The sequence below is a fragment of the Marmota flaviventris genome, chromosome 9 (assembly GCF_047511675.1).
Source record: "Marmota flaviventris isolate mMarFla1 chromosome 9, mMarFla1.hap1, whole genome shotgun sequence".
In the NCBI taxonomy this organism is placed as follows: Eukaryota; Metazoa; Chordata; class Mammalia; order Rodentia; family Sciuridae; genus Marmota; species Marmota flaviventris.
In genome coordinates this window covers 82071337-82089744 of record NC_092506.1, presented here as the reverse complement: position 1 = coordinate 82089744, position 18408 = coordinate 82071337, and the positions used below count along the sequence as shown (strand labels likewise).

General features: G+C 39.6%; 1 long non-coding RNA gene across 3 annotated transcripts in view; it reads left to right on the top strand.

Moving 5' to 3' along the window:
* Nucleotides 1-18408, top strand: part of LOC114105030 (uncharacterized) — a 132366-nt gene that overhangs the window by 8376 nt on the left and 105582 nt on the right. For 2 of the 3 annotated variants that reach the window (XR_011708595.1, XR_003584933.2), the window contains exon 2: nt 1520-1624. The exons of the other annotated variant lie outside the window; for it this stretch is intronic. This is a non-coding gene — a long non-coding RNA (uncharacterized lncRNA). Of the gene's footprint in view, nt 1-1519; nt 1625-18408 lie in introns of those variants that run through there. 3 annotated transcript variants of the gene reach the window in all.

The following is an 18408-nucleotide window of genomic DNA, read 5'->3' as shown; positions in this document are numbered from 1 at the left end:
GTTTTTGAAGTTGATGCCAGACAGAGGGATTCCAGCCCATGATTTGAGTGAAAAGGAGCCAGAGCCCTCTGCTTTGTCAATGTTTTTCAAATTCTCCAGTAGGGAAGAAGGTAGGTCTGTTACCAACAAGTCTGAAAGTAAGAATAATAGTAATAATAACATTAATACTCAAACAATAAAAATAAAAACTAATAATAATAATAAACCATCAATAATAGCTAGACTTTGTTGTTTCTTTCCTGCCCCACACTGTATTAAAGAACACTTTTTTAAAAAAATGTTCAACAAGAAGATGCAAAATAACAGTTTGTCCTTGTTACTGAGGAAAAAAAATAAACCCTGTAGTTTCACTTGCTCTTTGTTGACTTAAAAAATCACTAATTATGAAGATCATACATTACTAGTCTCCCACTAGCTTTGCTATAGATAACACCTCTGCCATGTGGGTTATGATGATAGTGGTTGCCTAGGTTACTCTTCAGGGACCTGAAGGCCACTTTTATTGAAAAAACTGACTCTTCATTTAGACCTACAGATGTCTGATGGATGACTGGAATGGGATGAAAACACTTGTCATCTCTGTTTTCATTTTGTGCCTGTCCACTTTGTTGCCTTAACCTTTGGGTCAGATGCCACTCGGCTCTGTATGTAGAGATGTTGATCATTTGAGAAATGTTGTGTCCAAAACTATAGCATCTCTGTCTATCCCAAAATAGACATAAATATTTCTTATCTTTATTAGCCTGTCTCTATTCCTCATTATTTGTTTTAGTGTGACTCTGGAATGACCCTCAAAACCTCATGTGTTGAAGGCTTATTCCCCAATGCTGCTGTGTTCAGAAGTGGGGCTTTTGGGAAGTGATTGCATCAGGAGGGCTCTGACCTCATCAGTGGATTAACCCATTGGTGGGTTTGTAAATGATTGATTATTGGGAGATGATGGGAACTGTAGGAGGTAAGGCCTAGTTGGAAAAAGTATGTCACTGGGGGTGTTCCATGGAAGGGTACCACTTGTACCCAGCCGCCTCTTCTCTCTGTTTGCTTCCCAGCTGCCATGAGGTGACCATCTCTGCTTCACCACACCTCCCTGTCATGAAGATCTTGGATCATGGTGGCAGTCCATGGCACCCTCCCCCACATAGTGGTGGGGCCATGGACTGCCACCATGATCCAAGATAAATCTCCTCTTTCCAATCAAGTTCCAATTTTTAATTCTATGAAATTGATACAGGTGCATTAAAATCATACTTTACAGCTGGAATCTAAAATTGGAAATCATGATCTAAAGCTTATATTATTGCATTAATATTACATTAATGATTAAAATATTAATATTATTTTAATTATATTGTTATTATATAATTATATTATACAATTATATAATATACTTAAATTTTTATAGGTGTTTTACATCTGGGACAATGGGGCAAAATCAGTCGAGTTGGTTTTCTCAGGTATTTAGCCAAAATGATGGAAACTGACTAACCTCTCTTACATCTATAATCTATTCCTTTCCTAGATCTATATAACCTGTCAACCTTCTGGAATTGAAAAGCTGAAATGTGAACACCTCTTCCCACTTCTGCATTCTTTGGTCGTAAATAAAACCTTCCTTTCTCCCCAACTCTTGTATCTTGCACATTGGTTTTTCCATGGGATGAACTTCTAAACTCATGTTCAGAGTATTGAGAATCTTTGGTAACATTCTTACCTTGAGCTGGTTATTGCTCAAAGTGCTTTACTTATATTAGCTTATTTAGTCTTAATAACCACCCTTGTTGTGGGCACTGCTATTTTAGTTCATTTCCACTTTTGGAAAAAGGAAGCTGAAACACACAGAGATGAAGCAGCTTGCCAAGACCACACATTTATAAGCACAGAACTGGGGTTTAAATAGAGAATATGTGCTAGTAACCACTCTGCTACAGTCTCTCCAGGAAGCTGGAGCCTCAGAGTTGTGAGTCAGTTGCCTAATAAGTGGTAGACCTGGGGTTCAGAATCTCCACTGCCCTTACTATATCGATGGAGCTCTTGGGAGAGAAAATGAGTGAGGTACAGAAAGTGTTAGCCAGGTCCATTGTGGACACTCACAATGTAGTGACTGTGTTTCTTGATCCCTTTACCCTCCTTGTTTTTACCTGTCTCCAAAGGTATCCAGTATGAACTTTGGACAAATAGTTTGGAGAATGTCTTGATCAGCTCAGGCCTCAATAACAACTTACCATACACTGAATAGCTTAAACAGCATTCATTTTCCACAGTTCTGGAAGCTGGAAAGTTGGGATCAAGGTGCCATCATGGTCAAGGTCTTAATAAAGGTAGCTTACAGACAAGTCATTCTCTTCCTGTGGCCTCAGATAGCAGAGAGAGAGAAATTACTCTCCTGTCTCTTCTTTTAAGGGCATTAATGCCTTCATGACCTCCCAAAAGCCCCACCTGCAAATGTCATGACACTGGGGAGGAGGGCTTCAACACAAGAATTTTGGTAGGACAGGTTCAGTCCATGGAAGAGAAATGAGGAGAGACAAGAGAGAATGGAACACAGGAAATGGAATTTAAATGATGCCACTCACTAAAAGGAGCCCAGGAATGTCTATAGCACAGATGGAAGATTTGAGAGTAAGTAGTACCCTATCCATTTCCTAGAGTAAATCAGTCAATGTGTACAATCAAGGCCAGCCCCCAGGTCCCTGGAGGCTTATCCTATGCCTGAAATTGCTCCTAAGAAAAGTGGGTCTATTTTCAGTCACAATTGGGAAAAAAGGGGGACTGAGAGGGCTACCAAGAGCTCAGAAACAGACTGACAAAGTTCCAAGGGCCTGTGTGTCTTTGGCCTTAGGTTGAGGCTGACTGCTCCTGACAGAAGACACATTTCTGGTGAAACTGCCTAATTGCTTGTCTGTGACTCCATCCAAGGAAACTCTGAGCTCCATACTTAGGTCTAGGGTACTGCCTGGCTTAACAGTAACTGTTGGGTGAATGAATGAAAGGCTGGTGTTGCAATGTGAGAAATGTGGTTTATTCTCTGGCTCTTCAATTTATTTTAACCTCTTGCTTAGAACTGTATATCTTATTTCAAAAGATAGTTAATGTGAAAGCAATATTTATTTGTCATAAGTGTTTCTTACAAAGCTAGCCCTTCTTTCCTTTGTGTTGATGATTTTAAGTCATTTCAATCAATAATACTCATTAAGCCCTCACTGTACAGAAAAAAGTAAGAAAACCAATAACCAGTTGTATTAATTAGATTTAATAAATGAGATCAACTGTAAATAAAATAAATTACTATGATGCCAGAGGGCCATATGCAAGTCCAGTCAAGATGCTGTCCTCCCAAGAGAAGCAAGATAAGGTTGCTTTGTTCCTAAGGAGTAAGTTTCAGATGGGAAACTTACTCAGCTGATCCTTGACAATCACCAAGAATGCTCACTGAGATGATTGCCAATTCCTGATTCTAATACTTTCCCAAATTTTATCCTTATCTGGAGCCTCGGTTTCCCTGTGTATAGTTTTACCCTCCAAATCCATAGCCAGTTCTACTTTCGCACCTGAACTCTCTGTAGCTGTTTTTCCAGGCAATTATTTTTTTTAACATTCCCTTTTATGTTTTATGATTTAGCTTTTACATTTACTCTGTGATCCACTTTTTACATAATGAATCAGCTTTATTGAGATATACTTCATATACATAAATGTTACTGTTTTAAAGTATAGAATTCAATTATTTTAATATGTTCACAAAGTATATGATATAATTTTAGAACATTTTTATCATTCTAAAAGTAAACCCCTGAGGCTAGGGATGTAGTTCAGTGGTAGATCCCTTGTTCATCATGACCAAGGCCCTTTTTCCAGGCAATTCTTGCCACCGGCTCCCTGGGGGATAAGTGTCTCCTTCCTTCCTTCACACTAGCTTCATAACCGTCTATGATCTTCAGATATGAAACTCAGTGAATTTTTGACATGTCAACTACATGTCCTTGATTTTGGGTTGCTCATAGGCAGCCTATGTGACTGCAAACATAGTGAAATCCTCTGTGTCTAGCAGAGTGCAGTCTAATGCAATGCCAGTATGAACTACCTACTGTGAATCCTGATAGAGCAGAAAAACACAAAACAAAACAAAACAGTTCTTAGCCAGAGACAATGGCACAGGCCTGTAATCCCAGCAACTCAGGAGGCTGAGGTAGGAAAATCGCAATTCTGAGGTGAGCTTCAGCAACTTAGCAAGACTCTCAAAATTAAAAAATAAAATAAAAAGGGCTAGGAGTATAGCTTAGTAGTAGATAATCTCTGGGTCAATCCTTAGTAATCTCCCCTCCAAACAGTCCTGCTATAGTAGGATTTATAACTGGCAGGAAAGACAGCCATTTCCAGGGTTAGTTGTATATTACATGTACTTTCAAAGACTCTGTGGCCCCCAAGGTCTTCCATCCCAGCTTACCTAAAACACCAACTACTCCAACCACTCAGTGGTGTTCTGGAGAAGTTTGCCCTGAGCAAGATGTTTCTTCCTGTCTGGCCCTATCCAGACCTCTGCCTTGACTTCCAATCCCTCACACATTGTTCCTACTTCAAGGCTTTTGTACCTGTCCTTCTGCTCATAAAGATGCTCCACTTCCACATCCACATGGTTCACTTGAAGACCACATCCCAAAGATGTCATCCCTGACCACCCAACCAAATATGGCAGCCCCTGTAACTCTCTAACCCTTTACTGTGCTTTATTTTTTTCTCTTGACCTTTTTGATTACATGGCATATTATTTTATGTCAATCTTCATGATGAGAATGTAGGCTCAAGAGAGTTTAAACTGTTGTCCTCGATTCCAAGAACAGTGCTTGGTATACAACAGGTTCTCAGTAAACATCCATTGAGTGAATGAATGAATGAATGAATGAATCTAAAGTACTTAGACACAATGTGAGTATTTTAAGAACAGGCTGTGAGGAGTGGGACAGGAGAAAAAAACATTTATGAGTGCAGGAAAAGACACTCTGAGATCCACAGGTCTTTTTGAGGTGGAAGATACTAAGTATTTAGGATATTGGGATACTGGATGCCAGGGTACTAGAGATGAGGTAAGGAAATGGAGAAACCCAGCACACAAATCTTTTGGGAGGATGGTACCTTCGGTAATGGCCCTCTTCCCCTACATGCCTGTCCTTTGTCCTGCCAGAAATGGCTTATCTCTTAATATCCAACCCTTGCTGAGTGTTTTAGTCAGTCTTTTTGTTGCTGTGACCAAAAGAACTGAAAACAATTAGAGAAGCAGAAGTTTATTTTAGGTCTTGTAGTTTCAGAGGTCTCAGTCCATAGACAGTGGCTCCATTCCTCAGAGCTTGAGGCGAGGCAGAACATCATGGCAGAAGAGGATGGCAGAGGGAAGCAGCTGGGAACATGGCACCAGGAAGGAGAGAGAGAGAGAGAGAGAGAGAGATCTGCTCAACAAGGACAAACTATAAACCCCAACATGGATCCACCTCCTCTAGCCATATCCTACCTGCCTGAAGTTACCACCAAGTTAATCCCCATGAGGGGATTAATGCACTGATTAGGTTAAAAGCACTCACAGCCCAATCATTTCACCTCTAAAACTTTCTTGCACTTTCTCACACATGAGCTTTTGGGGTACATTTCACATCTAAACCACAACACTGAGGATTGGTGAAAACATTCTCAAGGTATCATCTTGTTGGTCACTGTAGGCCACCGAAACAGGTCTCTGTGGCAATGAAGAGATAAGACAGCATTGGGTATTTCATTCTGAGAAGCCAGTGAGCAGAGTGAGGACCCCAAGGCCACCAGAGTGAGGGGTTTTTCCTCACCGGGGTTCTGCTCAACTCAGATCTGTTTCCTTCCTGCTTCTCTCTGTAGTCAATTCCTAGCCACTCTTTGTGTGTTTCTATTTAAAGCAATGATAGGTAACACAAACATTGAAAGAAAAAAAATCTTTAAATACATGGCTATGACCCAATAAAATAAATATCATGATGAAGTTGTTTCTAAACATCTGGAAATGACTGTTTAAATATTTAAGAAATATCTTAGCATAGGCTATTTTTTATGAAAAATTCAATGTGGCCAGGTAGTCACACAAAATCTATAACTGAAAAATTTTAAGAAATATCAGAAAACTCTTAAAGACCTAAACACCAACCTCTACAAGTATGCATTCAAGTACAGTTCTAGTGTACCTCTTATAAATTTGAGCTTATAAGTAACACTGTTAATAGCCAATGATTATTTGGCACAAATACTACTCACACTTGTATGAACCTGTGTGCCAACTCCAGCACAGGTGTCATGTGGCAAAGAGCTTCTTTTGCCTAAATAAGGAAATGGAGACCCAGAGGACAGAGCTGATTTTTTTTTTTTTTTTTGAAAGATTACTCAAAAAGCCCGTATAGGAGTTCTGAAGAAAGGTTGAGTCTCTGGGCTCCTGACTATTTATGAAATCCTGACCTTGCCCTGGTAGCACTGCAACAAGGCCAAACATGACAAGGATTGGAATTTACAAATAAGCATGTGTGACCTTTTGTACAAATATGTGGTGGATCATGAGAAAAAAGAACATTAAGTGATGGATGGAAAATAATTTGGCTCTTTCCTATAAAACTAAACATACTCTTACCATATAATCCAGCAATTCAGTTTCTTGGTATTTAACCAAATAAATTGAAACCATTTATCCACCCAAAAACCTGCATATAGATGTCTATAGCATTTGTATTCATAATTGCCCAAACTTGAAAATAATAAAAACATCCTTCAATATGTGAATGTTTAATCTGTGGTATGTCCATACAATGGAATATTATTCAGTAATAAAAAGAAATAATCTATCAAGCCACAAGACATGGAGGAGACTTCTTTGCATATTATTAAGTGAAAGAAGCCAATCTGAAGCCAGGTGTGGTGGCATATGCTTGGGAGACTGAGGCAGGATTGTAAGTTCAAAGCCAGCCTCAGGAACTTAGCAAGGCTCTAAACAACTTGGCAAGACCCTGTCTCAAATAAAAAGGGCTGGGGATGTAGCTCAGTAAAAAAGGGCCCCTGGGTTCAGTCCCCAGTACAAAAAAAAAAAAAGAAGGAGAAGGAGGAGGACAAGGAAGAAAAAGAACAACAACAAGAACAAGTAGTAGAAGCAGCTAATCTGAGAAGGCTACATACATACTGTGGGATTCCAACTATATGATATCCTGGAAAAAGAAAAAGTTGTCATAAAGATCCAGGATTGCCAGAGGCTAAGGAGGGATGAATAGGTGGAACACAGAGGATATTTAGGCAGTAGAGCTATTTTTTCTAATATAATAAGAGCAGGTATATATCTCAATATACAGTTTTATAAACCCATAAAATATACACCACAATTGATTCCTAAAATAAACCATGGCCTTGCAGCAATAACTACGTGTAAATGTAGAGTCATTGGGTGTGACAAACATGCCACTGTGGTGGGGCTGTTGATAATTGGAGATTCTGTGCACGTGTTGGGGGATGGGGTATGTGATAACTCTACTTTCCAAAACATAATCTGTCAAAAAAATTCATGAGTAAGCCTGTGTGGGAGGGGAAGAGGGCAATAGTAGAACCGAGTCCCAGAATGAAAACATTTGAAAGTTTGCCATTGGCCTCCTGTATAGGAACACAGAAGCCATTTTTTTTTTTTTTCAAATTCATTGAGTGCCTGTTACACGCCTGTCACATTTACACCACACTGCATCTTTTCACACACATAAAATTTACATTATAATTTGGGATCCCAGGAAATCAATGATTTTTTGTGAAAGTCACATTACTAGAAAGTGGCACAGCTCACATTCAAGCTGACTCCACCCAGCTTTCCTCTCTAACTGCTGGAAAGGTGACAACAGTGACTGAGGGAAAGTTCTGCTCCACTAAACACATCACGCTGCAGGCTCAACTGTGCGCTCATGATTCATACCTGACCTGAGAATGGGCTATTTGTGGAAAGGAAGGTATCACACCACATCAACGGTTCATCATTTATTTACTTCACCATTCAAAGAAAAATAAGAGGCTGTGGAGACAAGGTGGTGGGGAAGGAATGGACTGAGAACTATTATTGCTACACGGAGATATTGCCCTCCTGGAATTTCTCATACCAAGGATACAAGGTCACTGGTAATGGACAAGCAGTCAGACTTTCCTGGGAGTCACCGTCTCTTTGACGAGGAGGAATGAAACCCTCTGCAGCTCTGAAGCCATGCCAGGGAAGGTTGCCTGACAGCCAGGTGACAATGCAGGGAGTGGCGGAGGCCCTAGGGAATCTGGCTCTGTACATCACAGCCACCACATCTATCCAGGGCAGGCCTCTCAACACCATTTACTGATGGGAGGTTGCGGTGGTGAGAATATGCCAAAATACAGAGTGACAGAGACAAAGCAGTGGAGAACGCAGGGTAGAAAGCTACACGCTTTCAGGACTAGGGCTTAATCATGCTTCCATTTATGGCAGCAGTATACAAAATCTTTTCAGAGTGCCCTTCACTATGGTTATTTAAATCTTTTTAACGTGTTAATCTCAAATGCTATAAAAGGTTCATGTAACTCTGGTTACCACAGAGTTTTCTCCACTCCTTGATTACCACTGACAGAACTAATTGTCCTCCTGGATCAACAGCAAGTCTCAGGTCCCCAAATGGTGTCTATCAGTTGTCCTGAAGTCCATCTTACAGCAGAAGCCGAGCAGGAGGCAGGCAGAGCTTCCTCCATGCAACCCCTACGATGGGCACCTCTGCAGACATCTAAAGCCTCACCTCACCACTCTGGCTCTCTGTAAAGCAAAGGCGGCACTCTCTGAACATACTCTCCAGCACTCAGTGAGGAACAGCACAGGGGCTTTGTTATAGCTGAGTTACCAGGCCCCTCAGACCCAGGCAGGTTTCCCCAACTCTCCTCATTTCTTCTCTGTAGTTTACCCAAGGAACTCAGTCAATGTTTTTCCTCTTGGTACCTGCACTCATCCCATTCTGCTGTCTTCATCCTGGTTGGAGAAGGACAGAACCCCCACCCCCAACTTTGTTGTCAATTCAAACAGAACAATTTTAATTCCTCATTGTTGCAAGAGAAGCCATAGCCAATTCTCTCTCTCTCTCTCTCTCTCTCTCTCTCTCTCTCTCTCTCTCTCTCACACACACACACACACACACACACACTTTATAAAACCCTTATTCTCCTTGACCTAACTTCTGACTCCCTCCTTAGGGGGAATGACAAATTCTCTTTGGACCTGCTCTTCTATTTTTATTCTCCTAAGGGTACTTACCTAAACTCTTCCTTATTCTGACCCAGACTTTTCCAAAGGCCATGCAAAACCCATATTCCCTGGTGGTCTCTAAAATGACAATTAAGATAAAGTGATAATTGAGCCGTTAGTATGTGGTAGGCACTGTTAAAAATGATTTACATGGATTAGCTAATATTGTCCTTATGTAACCCCTGATGTGAGTGTATTATTCCTATTTTAGAGATAAGAACACTGAGACTCAGAGATATTGAATTGATTTGCTCAATTTCCAATAACCATATAAGCGTTGATAAAGCTAGGATTTTTAACTTGGTCTGATGGGTCTCCTTTCAGACCCAAAATGCCCAATTCTTAGAGATCACTGCACAATCTACACATGAATCTGCATAATATTTTTCTTTATTCTAATACACAAGGAACACTAATCTAGAAAGATGATAAAACACATTACTTATCTAACATCAGTGTTATTCTTTATGGATTTGAGCTACTACCTAGTCACATGGAATCTTCACCAACTTACCAAAACACAGGACACTGATTTATTTTATTGGTTACATCCTTCTCATAGGACCAGGAAAAACAACGTAGTAAATATTCTTGGTGATTTGATAGTACACATGTGTAACTCAGTGGAGTTCTTTTAAATCTAGTGGAATGGCCTGCATTTGGGTGTCTCCTTCAAAGTGAAGGATGTATGGATGAGCCCTGAGACTTCAAAATACTAAGAAAGAGATACAGAACTTTAGGTGTCTTTTAGAAATTTGGAGGCAACATATACAATATACCTGGTGAACAAAAGGCTGTTTCACATTGGGCCCAGAACAATAAAAACTTCCCACCAGATCAGGATTGTAGCAAAAGCAGCTTTGCCACATGTCCTTTAAAATTCTGCTGATTCAGTTGTGTTCACAGCACTTGTGGGTGCTCTGTGGCAATGATCCTTTACTGAACACTGGAATCATCTGAGTCCCTTGTGCATTGGAACTTTTTTTTTATTGGTTGGTCAAAACATTACAAAGCTCTTGACATATCATATTTCATACATTAGATTCAAGTGGGTTATGAACTCCCATTTTTACCCCAAATACAGATTGCAGAATCACATCGGTTACACATCCACATTTTTACATGATGCCATATTAGTGACTTTTGTATTCTGCTACCTTTCCTATCCTCTATTATCCCCCCTCCTCTCCCCTCCCATCTTCTCTCTCTACCCCATCTACTGTAATTCATTTCTCTCCTTGTTTTTTCTTTCCATTCCCCTTGCAACCTCTTATATATAATTTTGTATAACAATGAGGGTCTCCTTCCATTTCCATGCATTTTCCCTTTTCTCTCCCTTTCCCTCCCACCTCATGTCTCTGTTTAATGTTAATCTTTTCCTCCTGCTCTTCCTCCCTGCTCTGTTCTTAGTTGCTTTCATTATATCAAAGAAGACATTTGGCATTTGTTTTTTAGGGATTGGCTAGCTTCACTTAGCATAATCTGCTCTAATTCCATCCATTTCCCTGCAAATTCCATGATTTTGTCATTTTTTTAGTGCTGTGTAATACTCCATGGTGTATAAATGCCACCTTTTTTTATCCATTCATCTATTGAAGGGCATCTGGGTTGGTTCCACAGTCTAGCTATTGTGAATTGTGCTGCTATGAACATCGATGTAGCAGTATCCCTGTAGTACGCTCTTTTAAGGTCTTCAGGAAATAGTCCGAGAAGGGCAATAGCTGGGTCAAATGGTGGTTCCATTCCCAGCTTTCCCAGGAATCTCCATACTGCTTTCCAAATTGGCCGCACCAATTTGCAGTCCCACCAGCAATGTACAAGAGTACCCTTTTCCCCACATCCTCGCCAGCACTTATTGCTGTTTGACTTCATAATGGCTGCCAATCTTACTGGAGTGAGATGGTATCTTAGGGTGGTTTTGATTTGCATTTCTCTGACTGCTAAAGATGGTGAGCATTTTTTCATGTACTTGTTGATTGATTGTATGTCCTCCTCTGAGAAGTGTCTGTTCAGATCCTTGGCCAATTTGTTGATTGGGTTATTTGTTTTCTTATTGTTTAATTTTTTTGAGTTCTTTGTATACTCTGGATATTAGGGCTCTATCTGAAGTGTAAGGAGTAAAAATTTGTTCCCAGGATGTAGGCTCCCTATTTACCTCTCTTATTGTTTCTCTTGCTGAGAAAAAACTTTTTAGTTTGAATAAGTCCCATTTGTTGATTCTAGTTATTAACTCTTGTGCTATGGGCGTCCTATTAAGGAATTTGGAGCCCGACCCAACAACATGTAGATCGGAGCCAACTTTTTCTTCTATCAGGAGCAGAGTCTCTGATTTGATATCAAGCTCTTTGATCCATTTTGAGTTAACTTTTGTGCATGGTGAGAGAAAGGGATTCAGTTTCATTTTGTTGCATATGGATTTCCAGTTTTCCCAGCACCATTTGTTGAAGATACTATCCTTCCTCCATTGCATGCTTTTAGCCCCTTTATCAAATATAAGAAAGTTGTAATTTTGTGGATTGGTCTCTGTGTCCTCTATTCTGTACCATTGGTCCACTCGCCTGTTTTGGTACCAGTACCATGCTGTTTTTGTTACTATTGCTCTGTAGTATAGTTTGAAGTCTGGTATTGCTATACCGCCTGTTTCACTCTTCCTGCTTAGAATTGCTTTTGCTATTCTGGGTCTTTTATTTTTCCAGATGAATTTCATGATTGCTTTATCTATTTCTATAAGAAATGCCGTTGGGATTTTGATTGGCATTGCATTAAACCTATAGAGAACTTTGGGTAATATCGCCATTTTGATGATGTTAGTTCTTCCTATCCATGAACAGGGTATATTTTTCCATCTTCTAAGGTCTTTTTCTATTTCTCTCTTTAGGGTTCTGTAGTTTTCATTGTATAAGTCTTTCACCTCTTTTGTTAGGTTGATTCCCAAGTATTTTATTTTTTTTTGAGGATATTGTGAATGGGGTGGTTGTCCTCATTTCCATTTCAGAAGATTTGTCGCTGATATACAGGAATGCCTTTGATTTATGTGTGTTGATTTTGTATCCTGCCACTTTGCTGAATTCATTTATTAACTCTAGTAGTTTCTTTGTAGACTCTTTTGGGTCTGTTAGATATAGTATCATGTCATCCGCAAATAATGATAATTTAAGTTCTTCTTTTCCTATTTTTATGCCTTTAATTTCTTTTGTCTGTCTAATTGCTCTGGCTAGTATTTCAAGAACTAAATTGAATAGAAGTGGTGAGAGAGGGCATCCCTGTCTTGTTCCAGATTTTAGAGAGAATGCCTTCAGTTTTTCTCCATTCAGAATAATGCTAGCCTGAGGCTTAGCATATATAGCTTTTACGATGTTGAGGTAAGTTCCTGTTATCCCTAGTTTTTCTAGTGTTTTGAACATAAAGGGATGTTGTACTTTGTCAAATGCTTTTTCCGCATCTATCGAGATGATCATGTGGTTCTTATCATTAAGTCTATTGATGTGGTGAATAACATTTATTGATTTCCGTATATTGAACCAGCTTTGCATCCCAGGGATGAATCCTACTTGATGATGGTGCACAATTTTTTTAATATGCTTTTGTATTCGATTCTCCAGGATTTTATTGAGAATTTTTGCATCTATGTTCATTAGAGATATTGGTCTGTAGTTTTCTTTCTTTGAAGTGTCTTTGTCTGGTTTCGGGATCAGGGTGATGTTGGCCTCATAGAATAAATTTGGAAGATCTCCTTCTTTTTCTATTTCTTTAAATAACTTGAAAAGTATTGGTATTAATTCTTCTTTGAAGGTTTTGTAAAACTCCGCTGTATACCGATCTGGTCCAGGGCTTTTCTTGGTTGGTAGTCTTTTGATGGCTTCTTCTATTTCTTCCTTTGTTATTGGTCTGTTTAAATTGTGTGTATCTTCCTGACTCAATCTGGGCAAATCATATGACTTAACAAATTTATCGATATCTTCATTATCTTCTATTTTATTGGAATATAGGGTTTCAAAATAATTTCTAATTATCTTCTGTATTTCTGTAGTGTCCATTGTGATATTGCCTTTTTCATCCCGTATGTTGGTAATTTGAGTTCTCTCTCTTCTTCTCTTCGTTAGCATGGCTAAGGGTCTGTCGATCTTATTTATTTTTTCAAAGAACCAACTTTTAGTTTTATCAATTTTTTCAATGGTTTTTTTTTGTTTCAATTTTGTTGATTTCTGCTCTGATTTTAATTATTTCTTGCCTTCTACTACATTTGCTGTTGTTTTGCTCTTCCTTTTCTAGGGTTTTGAGATGAAGTGTGAGTTCATTTATTTGTTGGTTTTTTCCTTTATTGAGGAATGAACTCCAGGAACTGAATTTCCCTCTTAAAACTGCTTTCTTTGTGTCCCATAGATTCTGATATGTTGTGTCTGTATTTTCATTTATCTCTAAGAATTTTTTGATTTCCTCCTTTATGTCTTCTGTAACCCATTGATCATTCAGTAACATATTGTTCATTTTCCAGGTGATGCAGGATTTTTCCTTCCTTCTTTTATCATTGATTTCCAGTTTCATTCCATTATGATCAGATAAGATGCATAGTATTATCTCCACACCTTTATATTTACTAAGAGTTGCCCTATGGCATAATATATGGTCTATCTTTGAGAAGGATCCATGTGCTGCTGAGAAGAACGTGTATCCACTTGATGATGGTTGATGTATTCTATATATGTCGGTTAAGTCTAGGTTATTGATTGTGTTATTGAGTTCTATAGTTTCTTTATTCAGCTTTTGTCTGGTGGATCTGTCCAATGGAGAGAGCGGTGTGTTGAAGTCACTGATAATTATTGTGTTGTGGTCTATTTGACTCTTGAACTTGAGGAAAGTTTGTTTTATGAACGTTTCAGCACCGTTATTTGGTGCATACATATTGATAATTGTTATGTCTTGTTGGTGGATGGTTCCTTTTAACAGTATATAGTGTCCTTCTTTATCCCTTTTGATTAACTTAGGTTTGAAGTTGATTTTATTCAATATGAGTATGGCCACTCCTGCTTGCTTCCGAGGACCATGTGAGTGGTATGATTTTTCCCAACCTTTCACTTTCAACCCGTGTATGTCTTTTCCTATCATATGGGACTCCTGAAGGCAGCGTATTGTTGGATTTGTTTTTTTTAATCCAGGTTACTAGTCTTTGTCTCTTGATTGGTGAATTTAAGCCATTAACATTTAAAGTTACTATTGATATATTGTTTGTACTTCCCAGTCATGCTTATTTATTTATTTATTTTAATATGGCTCATTTTTCCTTTTTGGTTATTTTTTTTCCTTCCCTTTACTGAATTACCTCCCAATGTTAGTTTTGGGTGCTGTTTTTCAATTCCTCTTCTTGTAGTGTTTTGCTCAAAATGCCTTGCAGTGCTGGTTTTCTGGCTGCGAATTCTTTTAACTTTTGTTTATCATGAAATATTTTAATTTCATTGTCAAATCTGAAGCTTAATTTTGCTGGATACAGTATTCTTGGTTGGAATCCATTATTTTTCAGCATTTGAAATACGTTGTTCCAGGATCTTCTTGCTTTCAACGTCTGTGATGAAAAATCAGCTGTTAACCTAATTGGTTTACCCCTGAATGTAATCTGCCTTCTTTCTCTCGTAGCTTTTAATATTCTCTCCTTGTTCTGTATGTTGGATATCTTCATAACTATGTGTCTTGGAGTTGGTCTATTACGGTTTTGTATGTTTGGGGTCCTGTAGGCTTCCAGGATTTGGCAATCCATTCCATCTTTCATATCTGGGAAGTTTTCTAGGATTATTTCATTCAATAGATTATTCATTCCTTTGGTTTGAACCTCTATACCTTCTTCTAACCCGATGACTCTCAAGTTTGGTTTTTTTATGACATCCCGTATCTCTTGGATAGATTGCTGGTGATTTCTTAGCATCCTTTCTGTGTTGACTATATTCTTTTCAAGTTGATACACTTTGTCTTCATTATCTGATGTTCTGACTTCTATTTGATCTAGTCTATTTGTAATATTCTCGTTTGAGTTTTTAATTTGGTTTATGGTTTCCTGCATTTCTAGGATTACTGTTTGATTTTTTTTTTAAATCTCTATCTCCTGGTAGAGCTTATTCTTTGCCATTTGAATTTGCCTATTTAATTCGTTTTCAAAGTATACTTTCATTGCTTGGACTTGCTGTCTAATGTCTTCTCTAAGATTCTGTTCCATCTGAGTTAGGTATGCCTTGAGTTCTTTCTCTGTCAATTTTTCTGATGCCTCTAGGTTCTCCTGTGAATTTAAGTTGTCCTGCATTGTTTGTAATCCTTTTTTCCCTTGTTTTTTCATGGTGCTCACGTTACTTTCCAACTCTGTTTAACTGCTGTGTTTCTGTTTTCTTCTTTAAATTTGTTTTGGTTTTTATAGTTCCAATATCTCTCCTTTGTGTTGGGAGACAATGTTTAGAGATGTTGGATTTAATTGTGATTTAAGGTAAATTCATTAGTTTCATTAAAGGCCTACAGAATTTGATGGCATGTATAGAATTGAAGTTTGAATTTAGGATTTTATGTTGAGGTCGGGCACTTTGATGGTATGGAGGTTAGTATATGTTATCTTCTTTGGGGGGTTGCTCAAATGCAGGCGGATATTAACAAAAGAATAGACAGGAGTACTTGGGGGTAGTTAAGGGCTTAGGCGGACTATGGACCAATTCATAGTATTCATCTATTTACATTTAGTAAGTTGTACGTAATCTGGGTGGTCATGCTTAAGAGGAAAGATGGGGGAAAGGTAAGGAAGCAAACCAAGAAAGAGAGAGGGAGAGAGGAAAGAAAGAGAAAAGAATAGAAAAGAAAAGGAAATGATAATAAAAAAAAATAATAAAATGCAGTAAAATAAAAATTACAATTAAAAAAATAATAGTATAATTATAGAAAAGAAAAAAAATTAAAATTAAAAAATTTAAAAAAATTAAAAGAAAAAAAGGACACTGTTAGGCTTCTATTTTATTTGCTTCCAGTAGGTGGTGCTGTGCCTTCCGGGCCAAGATTTTGCCTTCTGGCTGTAGGAAACAAGCCGTGTGAGGCCGCTCCCTCCTCCCCCCCCCCCCCCCCCCCGTGTCTCTCAAAACCTGTTGGCTTAGGTTTATTCCTGGTTTCTAGTCCCCTGGCTTCTCCTGTCAGCCAGGCCTTTCCCAGTGTGATACCTCTCAGCAGTTCAAGCTACACTCTGGGCCTGAAGTTTCCTGGACATGGAGCGTGGCTTTTGGGAACCGGCACCTTATTGTTTTGATTCCCTCCACTAGCCCCTCCTCCGAGAGCTGGCGAGACAGGTTTCCTTTTCGCCGCTGGTGGGAGGGAGGAGTTGGGGGTCAGGTGCCTTTACCTTTCCCCCACGCTTCTATTCAGGCTCACTCTGTTAATCACGCCCCCGGAAAGCCGGGGAGAGATTTTATGTGATTTCCCCGCTGTATGGGAGATGGTCTAAATTTCACAGACCTGTTCTATTGCTGAATGAGCTGCGAACTGTCGAAAACTGGTGATGGTGACGTCAGCTCTCCAAGATGGTGGCCACTGGCTTCCTTGGTGGGCTGACCGGTGTGGAAGACAGAACTGGACCGCTTCCTTCCCCCGTGTCAAACCCAGAACTCAGCCCGGAGCACAGTGAGGGCACAGCTGGCAGGAGCCCACAGAATCTGCAGCGCCGTTTCTCTGCATTGCTAGCTCACTATTTCTAGGGAGGCCTTTTCCCAGCGCTCCGCAGTCTCTAGCAGTGGGGCGGGCCACTGAATAAACAGCTTATATCTCCAGGAGGACAGATCGCTCGCGGTTGAGCCCCAGTAACCGATCCTCGGGCGATGGAAATCCTTCTTCTAGGTTTCGGTGCACCCCAATTTTGCTGGAAGTTCCTAACAAGATAGCTTTTGGCCGTTCTAACTCGTCATTCACCCGCGCAGTGACGCGGTACACGGGGGTGATGCACTCCATTCGCCGCCATCTTCCCTCTCTCTCTTGCATTGGAACTTAAAATATATACATTGTTGATGCCTAGGTTCCCTTTCTAGAGATTATATTACTTGGTTTAGAACCATCAACTTATGGATTCCAGTGGTTGCCAAATTCGTGTGGGAACAAAACCATCCAGAGAACTAGTTAAATTGGAGTGCTGAGTCCTACCCTAGCTCCTTATTCAGTAGGTCTGGAAGGTGCAACCCCAGCCTGGCTTTTCTAACAAGTTCCAGATGATACTGAGACTCTGGGAAAGGGAAACACACTTCAAGAATTACTGATGAAGGCTGTCAAATTTCCATAGGAGAATCACAATGAAATCTTTTACATTCTTTTTATTGGGTGTGTGTGGGGGGTACCAGGAATTGAACTCGCGGGCACTTGACCACTAAGCCACATCCCCAGCCCTATTTTGTATTTCATTTAGAGACAGGTTCTCACTGAGTTGCTTAGTGCCTTGCTTTTGCTGAGGTTGGATTTGAACTCATGATCCTCCAGCGCCTCTGGCATTATAGGCATGCACCACTGCACTGGAGTCTTCTATATTATTTGCTACTCAAATAATGATCTATGATCAGCAGTATTGATAATACCTGTGGGTTTTTTGAACACATAGAACCTAGATCCCAGCTCAAATTTCATAATTGAAATCTTCAGTGTGATACATCCCCACGTGATTGAAATGCACATTTAAGTTTGAGAACCACTGGTCTGGGGATCTGAAGCAAATCTATGCTGTATTCAGCAAATAATAATTCTCCATTTGAGCAAATGACAACTCTCCATTGGAAGTTCTTGACTAGGTACTGTGCACTATCAGAGATATTCCTGCTCCAACAGGTCCAAAATTGTTCCCAGATTTCAAAGTTTCTATTATATAAGGAGCTACTGATTTTCATGCTATCTACCATGCGGCCTGCGCAATGGTTTCATTAATGAGGTTCTTGGCATAAAGTTAGTTAGAAGAGATCGAAATAAAACACACAGACTCAGTTACCTTATTTCTATTGCCAGGTCCAAGACGGCTCCTCTCTCTGGCTCCAACCTCTAACCGCCCAGCAGGGCAGCAAGGATTACTCAGGGCTAGCAGGAGAGAGAGAGAGTGAACACGCCAGGGAGTAGCCTTTTATTGGGGAACAAGA